This window comes from Ursus americanus, chromosome X (genome assembly GCF_024610735.1).
Source record: "Ursus americanus isolate L20-20 chromosome X, mUrsAme1.1.p, whole genome shotgun sequence".
Lineage (NCBI taxonomy): Eukaryota > Metazoa > Chordata > Mammalia > Carnivora > Ursidae > Ursus > Ursus americanus.
The window spans coordinates 23,655,220-23,667,658 of record NC_142164.1 but is presented as its reverse complement, the minus strand read 5'-3'; the positions used below and the strand labels follow the sequence as shown (position 1 = coordinate 23,667,658).

The 12,439-nt window shown below is 32.5% G+C and overlaps 1 pseudogene; it reads left to right on the top strand.

Moving 5' to 3' along the window:
- Positions 1–9,977: 9,977 nt before the first annotated feature.
- LOC123797285 (ATP synthase F(0) complex subunit g, mitochondrial pseudogene) lies at positions 9,978–10,289 on the top strand (annotated as a pseudogene).
- The last annotated feature ends 2,150 nt before the right edge of the window (positions 10,290–12,439 follow it).

Sequence of the window (12,439 nt, the reverse complement as noted above, 5' to 3'; positions counted from 1 at the left end):
GGGAATGAACAGGAGTAAAAAAGTGACAACAGAGATATGATGGTAGGGGAAAAGAGAGAAGGTGTAAGGGGAAGGAAGTGTAAAGGCAAAAGGAGGAGAGAGAGGGGAGAAGAGGAGAGAAGAGGCATCAGGCAGTGGGAAAGTAGCATTGGCATTTTTGACGTGTGGTGTAATAAGTACGCATGGCCTAAGCTATCAAATAAAACCAGGTTTACTCTTCTCAACGTATTCAAGGAGTCTTGGATATAGAGCAAGATTAAATGATTTCCTGTGATTCCATGTGCAAAAGTACTCAACATACCATTATTTCTTCTTGAGTTTTACACCATTTCCCAGTCATCTTGGTTGTACACTTGCTAACACCATGATATATTAAAGGCAATTCCTTTAAGTGTTAAAGCACTTTTTCTTTAAAAAAAATCACACTGCCTATAAGAAAGCTTTTAGAGTAAAAGAAAATAGGGCTCAGTTAAATATGTTAGTGCTGTCCTACAAAATTCTGGTATGAGAAATCCTAAATTACAGAGAATGTTATTAGTGTATCTGTTTATAAGCAGCCTATATGGGAAAATGAGTAAAACATTTAAAAAGTCAATATTAGGGCATGATTTTATACAGCAAAATTCAGCTGGTAAGATCTATGATGCTTAGGAATGCCAAATAATTACATTTTTTTAAAATTTCTGCTATATGTTCTCCCCACTCTCCCAAATAAAACTGCTTCAGCTGGCTTTTAACAAGAGGTACAGCTGCATTATAATCATTACAGCAAGGGAAAACAGGCAACAACTAATAATAGATGGAGGTTGGTGTTTAGGTGGTAGAGATATATTTAGCTTCCTGGCAGTCAAAGTAAAGAAAGGAAAACTAATGGGCTAACTCTCATTTTCTAATAACAGCAAACAATACAGATTTTCAGATAAAGACAAACTCTCTAAACCTTCATCTTTGGGATAAATTACTGATGTGATCCTTCATATAAGAAGTTATCAGGCAGCAAAATATTGTCTTGGATAATTTTACAACATAAAATCAAGGATAGCCTTTATATGCTTTTCACTAATGACCATGGATAAGAGTAGTGGGAAAATATGAAACTTCATATTTACTGAGGCATTTCCGTAGGGAACTATATTAGTATTGTTTAAATATGTAGCACTCTGACAATCTGATTTGAGAACTATAGCATAGAGATTCTAACTAGTGCATCCCTGTTTCAATGGCTTCCATCATCAAGATAATCTGTAGTCTTTAAAAATGTACATGTCTGGTTCTGATTCTCTAATATGCTGTTTCAATATGTTTGGAATGGGGATAGGGGAATCTGTGTTTTTAAATATCTTTCTCTTGTTGGTTACTCTGACTATTTGACATCCTTATTCTCTGGGTTTCCTCAGAATGCAACTAGTATGTTTGTGTCTGATGTAAGTAAGCATTATGTTTATCTGATGCTATATTATTATCATTTATTTATTTTTTCTCTGGCTCCCAAGAAGATATATTATAGACATTCATTTCCCCAGATGACCTCTAGGAATCCAAACTTTCAAAACCTTAAAATTTGAAACAACAGGAATAGCACTGGCCTGAGTTTCTGAAAACTCTACATGGCTGCAAGGCTTAATTTTTTGTTGTTGCTTGGACAAACAAGTATACCACTTAAAGATAAACCCAAAAAAGTACATTTAAATACAAATACAATTGAGCATCTACTGTGTGCCAGGAATTGTATTACTTTATATATGCTATCTTATTTAACCACTAGAGCATTTCTGGGATGGTTATAATCCTCATTTTATGTTATGAGAAAACTCAAATTCATAGTGGTTAAGCATTGCCCAAAGTTACACATCTTATAAGTGGTAGAACTGAGATTAACTGTATTTAAAACCAAATGTTTGTGGGGCACCTGGATGGCTCAGTCGGTTAAACAACCAACTCTTGGTTTTAGCTCAGGTGATGATCTCATGGGTCATGAGATTAAGCCCTCTGTTGGGCTCTGCACTCAGCAGGGAGTTCGCTTGAAGACTCTCTCCCTCTGTCCCTTCCTCCCCTAAAATAAGTAAATCGATCTTAAAAAAAAAAAAGGTTTATCACTCTCTTATGTCATTTGTTTTTTTTAAGATTTTATTTATTTGTCAAAGAGAGAGAGAGCATGAGCAGAGAGGAGGGGCAGAGGCAGAGGGAGAAGCAGACTCCCTGCTGAGCAGGGAGCCCGATGCAGGACTCAATCCCAGTACCCTGGGATCATGACCTGGCCGAAGGCAGTCACTTAACCAACTGAGCCACCCAGGTGTCCCTCTTATGTCACTTCTATGGTAAGTAATATGGTGTGCTACCTACTGTGGGGTTCATGATGATAACTGATAGCACGGTTTAAAATCAGAGTAAAAAGATGTATAGTGCTCCCACTTACTAAACAAGAGCAAAAATAAATGATTCGTTTGAATGTTAAACTTCTTTATGAATCCATTGATCTCCAAAGTCTATTGCAACTAAGGTTTCTTCTTCATAATTGTCCCACTACAAAAAGCTTAGGAAAGATGACCCTTTGATCATTTTATGAGGGTAGAGATTGTCTTCTTGCCATTGAGAAATGGACCAAACAGATAATAACCAGGTGTTAAAAATGAAAACACATAGCATATGAAAACTCTGATTGAAATATTTTGAAATAAAAAAGAATCTTAAAATCCCATTAATAAACAATTACCAAAGAGCCAGAATTTAAATAGATCTTGTTAATTGTGTTTATCTCAGTGTGAAGCCATGTCAGAAAGCCTAAAGCAAATGTATTTTGTTAAAAGTACTACTGGCACAGCAGGCCCTGAACATTAAAAAGAAAGCTTGTCATTATGGGGCTGCAACCAAGAGAGAAGACTAACATCAGTCTAAATCATTATATTATATCTTAAACTTGAAATGCTGCATTGCAAAGCTATTTATGTCCAACAGAATTCCCTAATACCATGCATTTGTCTTAATACTACTTGAATTCAGCATCTATAATCTGTTCAAAATCAAATGAATGACAACCTAGTGACTTGGCCTATTGCTCATATTCAGAGTGTACGCTTGGAACTAATGCCAATATTAAGTGATACAAAAATGATTTTCCCTTCATACGGATTGAGAGTCTAACAATAAAATGGAGGTCTATAATCTGAGAAGAATGAAAACAGTTGATAGGGTTTCTGGTTCAAGACAACAGGCAGCACACATTTTATAGCCCCTTTTGGGGAAAATCTCCCTGAATAATCGTAATGAAGTACTAAAGATAGTAAACGTGTAAATTCCCTGGAAATGAGAAAGGCATCAGAACACCAGAGCTCTGACACATCTTCTGGAAGATGGAAGAAAGGTGAGACCATACTGATGGATAATCTACAATGGCAAGAGCCACAGATGAGGGCATGCACACAATGCTTCAGGAGCGGTTAGAGCTGCTTTTACCAGAGAGGTGGAATGGAAAAAAAATTATAAACCAACATGATTGATGGTCTACCATAGTTGTTTCCAAGTTTGTGTGTGCCCATGTAAAGAGATACACAAGATGATTCTATGTGGTACACAGAAAAAACATTAATGTCTATTCCTACTTATTTTCTATCAAAAATAAATACATTATACTTCTCAATATTTTATGAACAGATTGACAGTTGTCTTTGTATGTGATTTAGAAATATATATAATATGTACTTTATATATTAAATATATTATTGGTAGGAGAAGGGTCAGGGAGTAGGAGGGCAGAAAAATAGATATTATAATTTATTTATACAAATTAATAAAAATAAATATGAATTCATATATATAATTACTGATGGATGTCCTTTTTTGGAACTGATAGAGACTGTAGAATAGCTATGTGGGTCAGCAACAACACCCTATACTGGCCTTTACCTGCAGGCAAAGACCAAAGTGCTATTGCCTAAAGAAAGTATAATCTGCCAGAAAGAGGTTAGTGCTATTGTTACAGTAGCTGATACTTCACAGAAAAGCCATCTTTATTTTGATATATAGAAGAGTGACTGTGTGCCTGATTTCTGCCATAAACACTAAAATATAACCCAGTAGTTTGATGCTAGATCTGACTTTCAGGAGGCCCATGAAAGAAAAAGACCTTAATAATGAGAGAAGAATTCCTTGATAGCACCTTATAGTAATCCACATAGTGCTTTATTTGTACATATGAATAGAAAACCAAGCATCATCAGATATTTGAGAAAAACTGAAAGTACGAAAGGAAGCACAACTAACCCTAGAGGAACCAGGGAAAATTTGGAAGAAAATAACTTTTAAAAATTATTCTAATTAATATTCTTGGGAGAATCAAAAAAATCACACATTCATAAACAAGAACAGGTGGCTTTAAGAAAATAGTAGTCAGAAAACAAGAGAAATTTAAATTTGAGTAAAGGAAAAGTTAATAGAATTCAAATTGAATGTAAAATAAATCATGAAAATATTACATATCACATAGATTATCAAAGTTTTATTGGCAAACAGTAAGAATCAAAGAACAGAGCCATTGGTAAATGAATATCTAATAGAATATCTAGTAGAATTAAATCAGTTAAAAATTGAAGGAAGAGAAAAACTGATAAATATGACGTGATAAATGTTTCACAAGAAGATAATTTATATATCAAAATGTTAGGGGAATCCTCTAGAAAGCAAATGAAGCCTTCAAATAGTTTTTCAAAAATTACCTTCTTTATTTTCATGCAGTGAAATTAAATGCAAAATAAGAAATATAGTAGAATATTATCTTATAATTTGGTTGGAAAAATTGATCTCTAATTCCCCCCAAAAATCAATACTTCTTTCATTAATTGTTTATTTCTAAGATATTAATCTATAGTTTTAATTAAAACATAAATGTTATTAAATATAAGATTGAGTAAATGTATATTTTAATTTTTTCCAGGCAAGCTCTCAATAAAACATTTACTTTCCACTATTTTCATAACTATGAAATTTTCACTTTAACTACAATTTTTTAAAACATGGGTAATGAGGTCTTAGAATAGTATGATTTAGGAAGCTGGATGATCTTAGTCATAGGCAAATAAGGCATACATTTCTTATGTCAACAACCAGATAGGAAAAAAAAAACCCTGACTTGTTATGCCAGGAAAAACAAGAAGCTCTGTAAGGATGTAATGATCCAAATATGAAGCAATCTAAAATGTGGTATGATTTCGAGGATTAAATGGAGTGTAAAGTAGAAGAATACATTAGACTTTGATACTTGAAGCATCTTTCGTTTTTTGTAGGTCTAGTCATGCTACTTGGCTCTACAGTGAAAATATTTACACAATTATAATATTAAAAAGTATTAAATACATATTTATATAACCTTAAAAACTTATGAAGATGGATATTTTAATTATATTTAAAGTATAGTATTTATGTTATAAATCTTGTCAAAGTAAAAAGAAAAAGGTCATGTTAACTCAAGTTCAGATGCAAAGGGGAAGATTATATTTTCTCTCTGACTTAGTGGGGGAGTTAATGGCTATAATTTAAAATCAACAAATGGAGAAATAAGGTTTTATAAAGATAATCAATAGAAGAATTATAGAAACAAATGTATCTAACATATATTTGAAAGATTGGAGAAAAATTCCTCTGAGCTCAATTCTTCATATTTAAATAAATTGAGGTATAAGCATATTACTTAAAGTTACTGTGATAATGAAATGAAACAAATGAAATGACTACTAAGTAGTAAGGCTAATAATATAAGAATACGGTGGCTTTTTAAAAAAAATTTATTTACAGCCTTCCATTACATTTAAAATTTTATTTCCATGTACATGTGTTATATCTTTTTCTTCCTCACCCTCTAATTCCATCCTCCTGAAGTAACCAGTGGTAACAATTTGATGTGTGCCCATTCGTACCCTTCTAACTGCTTATTCTTTCTTTTCTCTTTCTCTCTGTTTCTCTGCCTCTGTCTTTGCCTCTCACACACATACAAGCACAGAAGTTATTTTTTGTTTTATTTTAGTCCAACAGTGAATATATGATTCACATTACTCTGAAATTTTATTTTTTTAATGTATAATTTTTACCTCCATCCAGGTCAATATATAGGTTCAACTCACTCTCTCGACTCCCCATCCCCCAGCTGGTAAGCCCTGGACCAGATTGTTTGAACTTCAGGTATTTTAAAATTTAGTTATATTATCAATTAATGTAATTAATCCAAATGCTAATTTTTGTGGTGCAAGAAGTTTCTTTTGTAAATTCAGAGTATGGATAAGCTAATTAAGATATCTTTTTTCAATGGCTCTAAGTGTATTACTTATTTTTAAATAAAATGCACAAATATAGATTTAAAAAATGGGGGGGTCACCTGGGTGGCTTAGTCGATTAAATGTCTGCCTTCGGCTCTGCCTTCGGCTCAGGTTTTGATCTCAGGGTCCTGGGATCAACCCCATATCAGGTTTCCTGCTCAGTGGGGAGTCTGCTTCTCCCTCTGTCTCTCTGCCTCCCCCCCCCCTCCTCGTGCTCTCTTTCTCTCACTCTCTCTCAAATAAATAAATAAAATCTTTTTTTAAAAAAGTGTTTAATTCAGAGGTTTTAGTACATTCATAAGAATATGCAACCATAGCCATTAATTACAAAAATATTTTTATCACTACAAAAAGAATCTACATACCCATTTAGCCATCTTTTCTCATTTCTCCCTCCTCGTCCTTCCCAACCACTAATCAAATTTCTGTCACTATGGATTTGCCTGTTCTGGACATTTTATGTAAATTGAATCACATAATATGTTGTATTTTGAGACTGGCTTCTTCCACTTAGTGTAATGTTTTCAAAATCCATCTATATTGTAACACGTACCGGTACTCCATTTCTTTTTATTGCTGAATAGTATTACATTTTAGGGATATACCATACATTATTTGTCCAGTGTTCAGTTGATGGACATTTAAATTGATCCCATTTTGGGGCCATTATTAACAATTCTGCTATAAACATTCATGTACAGGTCTTTGTGTGGACATTTGTTTTCATTTCCATTGGGTACATACCTAAGAGTGGAAGTGCCAAGGCATAAGGTAACTATGTTTAAATTTTTGACGACCTGCCAAACTGTTTTCCATAGAGGCTACAACATTTTATATTCCCACCATCAACGTTTTATCAACTCTTATTATTGTCTGTTCTATTTATCTGCCACCCTAGTGTATATGAAGTTGTAAAATATGGTGATTTTCATTAGCACTGCTCTGATAGCTAATGATGTTGAGCATCTGTTCATTTTCTTAATTACCATTTATATGTACATTCTTTGGAGAAATGCATATTTGAAAACTTGGTCTTTATAAAAAATTAGATTGTGTACTTTTTATTGTTGAGTTAATATATTTTGTTATACATTCTGGATACTAAACTCTTATGAGATATATGATTTGCAGATATTTCCTCCCATTATGTTTTTAAATTTTTATCCCTCTTGTGGATCTCTGCTTTTTTATTGGGATGTTTAATACATTTATATTTAATCTAAGTTCTGATAATTAAGAATTTGTGTCTGCCATTTTGTTATTTTTTATATGTCTCGTGTTTTTTCTTTCTATTTCTTTATTCCTTACTTTGTTGTAAATGTGTATTTTCTAGTATATTATTTAATACTTTTGTAATTTTAATAAAAATTTGAGTTATTTCTTTAGCAGTTTCCCAGAGGATTACGATTAACATCTTAACTTAAAAACATGTACTTCAGTGTAATGCCATCTTAATTTCAATTGTATATACACATTGATCCTGTATATCTCAGTTCCCATGTGCTGGTTCTCATGAGTTAGATCCTAATATCAACTCAGTTTAATTATTGTTTTATGTAGTTTTAAAAAATTAGATAGGAAAGAAATAATTATAAACCAAAAAATCAGATAGGAAAGAAATAATTATAAACCAATAAAGCATTTAATATCATAGTTTATATTTTACTATATACTTACCATTACTAGTGCTATTGATGGATTGATTGATTGATTAGAATTACTGTATAGTGTCTTTTTATTTTATCCCCAAGACTCTATCTTCTGGCAAAAAAATTCTCTGTTTTTGTTTATTTGGGTGATATGTTAATTTCTCCTTTATTTTTGAGATATAGTTTTGCAAAGTATGGAATTCTTGGTCAACAGTCTTTCTTTTAGCACTTTAAATATGTCATCCTACAGCCCTCTGGCTATAGATCTTATTAAGGTTTTCTTTTATGTGATGATTTACTTCACTCTTGCTGTGTTTTATATTCTTTCTTTTTATCTGGTTCTGAATTTTGAGTATGGTGTGCATAGTGTGGATCTCTTTGAGTTTATCTTACTTGGAAATTTTGAGATTTTTAGATGTGTAACTTAATGTTTTTCATCAAACTTGGAAAACTTTCATCCATTATTTTTAAAAATATTCTTTGGGCTCATTTGTCTCTTTTCTCCCTGTTTGGTACTCCTACTATGTATATGTTGATATTCTTTGTGGTGCCTCACAAGTTTCTGAGGCTCTGTTTACTTTCCTTAATTCTTATTTTCTTTCTATTCATTGGAATGGATAGTCATAATAGCCTATCCTCAAGATTATTGGTTCTTTCATTTGTCAGTTCAAATCTGCTGTGGAGTTCCTTTAGTGAATTTTTATTTCAATTATTGTACTTCTCAGCTTCAGATTTTTTAATGACTTTTATATCTTTATCTGTAGTCTCTATTGAGATATTGTTCTCATACTTTATTTTTAGACATGATTTCCTTTAGTTCTTTGAACGAATTTATAATAGCTGATTTAGTCTTTGTCTATTAAATGAAATGTCTGGGCTTTTTCAGTGGAACTTTCTATTGACTGCTTATTTTACTGTGTATGGACCATTCATTTTTGTTTCTGTGCATGTTTCATAATCTTGGTGCAAACTGGACCTTTATATAATACAATGTGGCAATTCCAGAAATCAGAATTGACTTCTTTTACTCAGAATTTGTTTTTGTTGTTGTTTTTTTAGTGACTTTCCTGGACTACATCTCTAAACTCTCTATTCTACGTGGCCACTGAAGTCTCTGCTTGGTTAGGGTAGCTGTCAGTGAATGATTGGAGAGGTTTCCTTAAATACCTTTAACCAAAACATTTTCTAGCCTTCTGTGTGCGTGTTGAAGCTTGGTGCCAACATTCTGGCAAGCAATTGCCAACTCTGCCTTAGCCTTCACTGGTTGTTATATAGAGCTTCTATAGGTCCACCAGAGATGAGACAGTAGGGCCTCTCAGATCTTCCTGAACATGCACATAGGGTGTACATGCACTTGGTGTTCTCAATTTCCAGGAATATGTGGGATGTCTTCAAAGCCCACAATAGATATCTCACTTACCAACTTTTCCTTTTAAGTTTTTAGTCATAATCTTGTTTGCTCCAACTGTTATCACTGCCTCAGGAAGCAATTAAACCATTGTCACTATTGTTTTTGATTGTTTTGATGCCCCAGGGGAAAGGCTGTTCCCAGTAAGCTTAGAGTCAGGTCAAGCAAAAATATTCCCTGAGAGTGGGGTTTCTAAGTAACTGTCATAAATGAGTCTAATAATAAGAATTCTGTAGGGTGAAGTTTTAGCGTGCTCCAAACCTGATTTTCCCCCTCTAGTGCTGTTCAGCAGCTGGTGTTAATGCATTATAGTTATTAGACTGCAGGATTTCAAGGATCCATGGAGCTGAGGAGAAGAAAATGGGTATAGGGTAAGCAAAACCTACTGTTACTTCCAAGATTTTAACCATTTTTCTTGATAAATGCTCCTTGGATGGTTATAAACATCTGGTTAATTTCCAGAGTTTGGGAGAAGATTATTTTAACAATTTTTATCACTTTTTTATTGTTTTTGTGGAAGAGCTGACTCTCAGAGGTCCTTACTCCACTATTCCTAAAGCATTAGCCCCGTTCTATACAATTTAAAGATTTTTTTAGACTTTACATTTTGGAACCATGGCCCAGTTTGTCTGTAACCACAGGGAGAAGGCCCCCATCCTGGTGAATGCTGCTGGGACTTACTTGAAGCCTTGATTGGCTGCATTTTGACACTATGCAAAGGTTGAGCTGGTTCCTTCAACCCCTCCTGAGATCCTTACAACTATTCAGAGCTTGAAAAAAATAGTAAAGTATCCTCAAACCAGTAGCCTCAAAGGGCTCACAATTAAGGAAGCTCTGCTGAATGGTTTGGTGGCCACTGAGGTGTGGCTGTGGTTTTATGCTGGCAAGATCATAAGCAAGCATGGCATCGTTGGCTATAATGTTTGAAGACCAACCTTTAATATCTGTTTATATTTGGTTTATTATTTGAGTGTTCTTGGACCATGTGTAATCACACTGGTATTTGAATAAGATAGTGCATCAAAAAAAGATTCTTTATATATTCTTATTACATTTATCTCTTGATATTTTATTATTTTGTTAACATTTAAAATAGGATGGATTACTCACTTATAAATTAGGAGAGATAGTGAAGAAAAAAAAACTTTTGCTTTTTGTTTATCCTATACACAGAAGTCTTCCTAAATTTTATCATCCATTTTGATAGTTTTTTTTAAGTGGAATTTCACAGGTTTTCTAGATCAATAATTAAGTTAACCACAAACAAAAAAATGTTTCTTGTTTTCTAATATTTACACTAATTATTTTAGTCTCTTATTATATTGAATAAAACTTCTAAGACAAGTCTTATTGGCATGGTTGCCAATCTCATTGACTTCACTAATCTACAAATAAAGTAATATTTGATGTTGGCTTTTCATGAATAGTATTTTTCATAATTACTATTCCTGTTTTATTAAGAGTCATGCTAAGAATTGGTTGTGGAATGCTATTAAGTATCTTTTCAGTATTTAAAGATATAACCATATGATTTTCTTCACTTAATTTGTTAATGTAGTGACCTTTGTTGATCTGTTAACAGTTGAAATGATGAACATTCTTGCAATTTTATAATTAACTTTATGTGATTATTTTGTATTACTTTATTTGTTGATGATTTTGACTGTTAATATTTCATTTAAAAGTTTTGCATGACATTAATGTTATTTTTGTATCAAAATGAAATACTAACTAAAAGCCCAATTCAATGATTTCCTTATCCCTAATATTGAAGTGAGACTTTTAGATTGCTTTTATTACTCAAACTCCAACTCAACTGGTTGATTTAATATGTTTTGTATTTTTAGTTTGCAGCTGATATTAGCAATCATACTAGTACATATATTTTGTTTCAACGATTCTTATAAGAGCAATAATAAATGCTTGGAATATAAGGAAAAAGAAGAGAAGATACAATAGATGATGGGTTAGTTAAGACAAAGAAACAAGTGGTGATTGTTTCTGTCATTACTGAAGAATGCCCCAGAATAAGTAACTGTGAATTATATTAATAAGAGAGATAGATACAGCATAAGTAACTGTGAATTATATTAATAAGAGAGATAGATACAGAGAGACAAAGGAGGAAACATAAAGCTCATTAAAAAAACATAATAATAAAAAGAGAAAAGGTGGGATTCTCTTTTCCTCAGAGACTAATGTCATGCTTGTAACTACATTCTATCATTGGACTGTGGTCTGTTTTGATTAGTTCTGTGATTAATATCAGTTATTGCAGAGACAACTATTATGTATTTTCTGGTAGGTACGATTAAGATGAGTTCTGTGATGTGAATATATATATATATGAATATATATACACAAAAAATATACACATATAAATATATAAAATATATATGTATATACTTATATACATATAAAATATATATAATAAATAAATAAAAGTAAATAAATTATATATATATATATTTGTTTTATTTGAGAGAGAGCAGGGTGGGGGAGGAACAGAGGGAAAGGGACAAGCCGACTCCATGCTGAATGTGGAGCCTAACATGGGGCATGATCTCACGACCCTGAGATCATGACCTGAGCCAAAAATCAAGAGTCAGATGCTTAACTGCCTGAGCCACCAGGCACCCCATTAATATATTTTTTTAAGTGTTATCCATTTTGTATTATTAGAATGGAATTAGCTTAAACAAAGTGAATTAATTCCTAAAATAATTTTTGGGAAAATCATCTCTGATTCTAAACCCTGGAACTTTGAGAGGTTTTAGTTGTTCTTGTTGTTTGAGAGGTTTTAGTTGTTCTTGTTGTTGTTGCTACTGTTATTTTCCTTTTTACTTCAAAAGAATTTTAGACTTACAGAAAAATGATAAAATCATACAGAAGTCCTATATTTCCTTCATCCAACTTCTTCTAAGATGAAGATCTTATGTAATAATTAGATCACAATAGTAAAATTGTCAAAACCAGGAAATTAACATTGGAACAATATAATTAATAAACTGTAGAACTTCCTTCAATTTTACAAAGTTCTAACTAAACTCTCAAGTTTTTTAATTATGTTTTTTGTT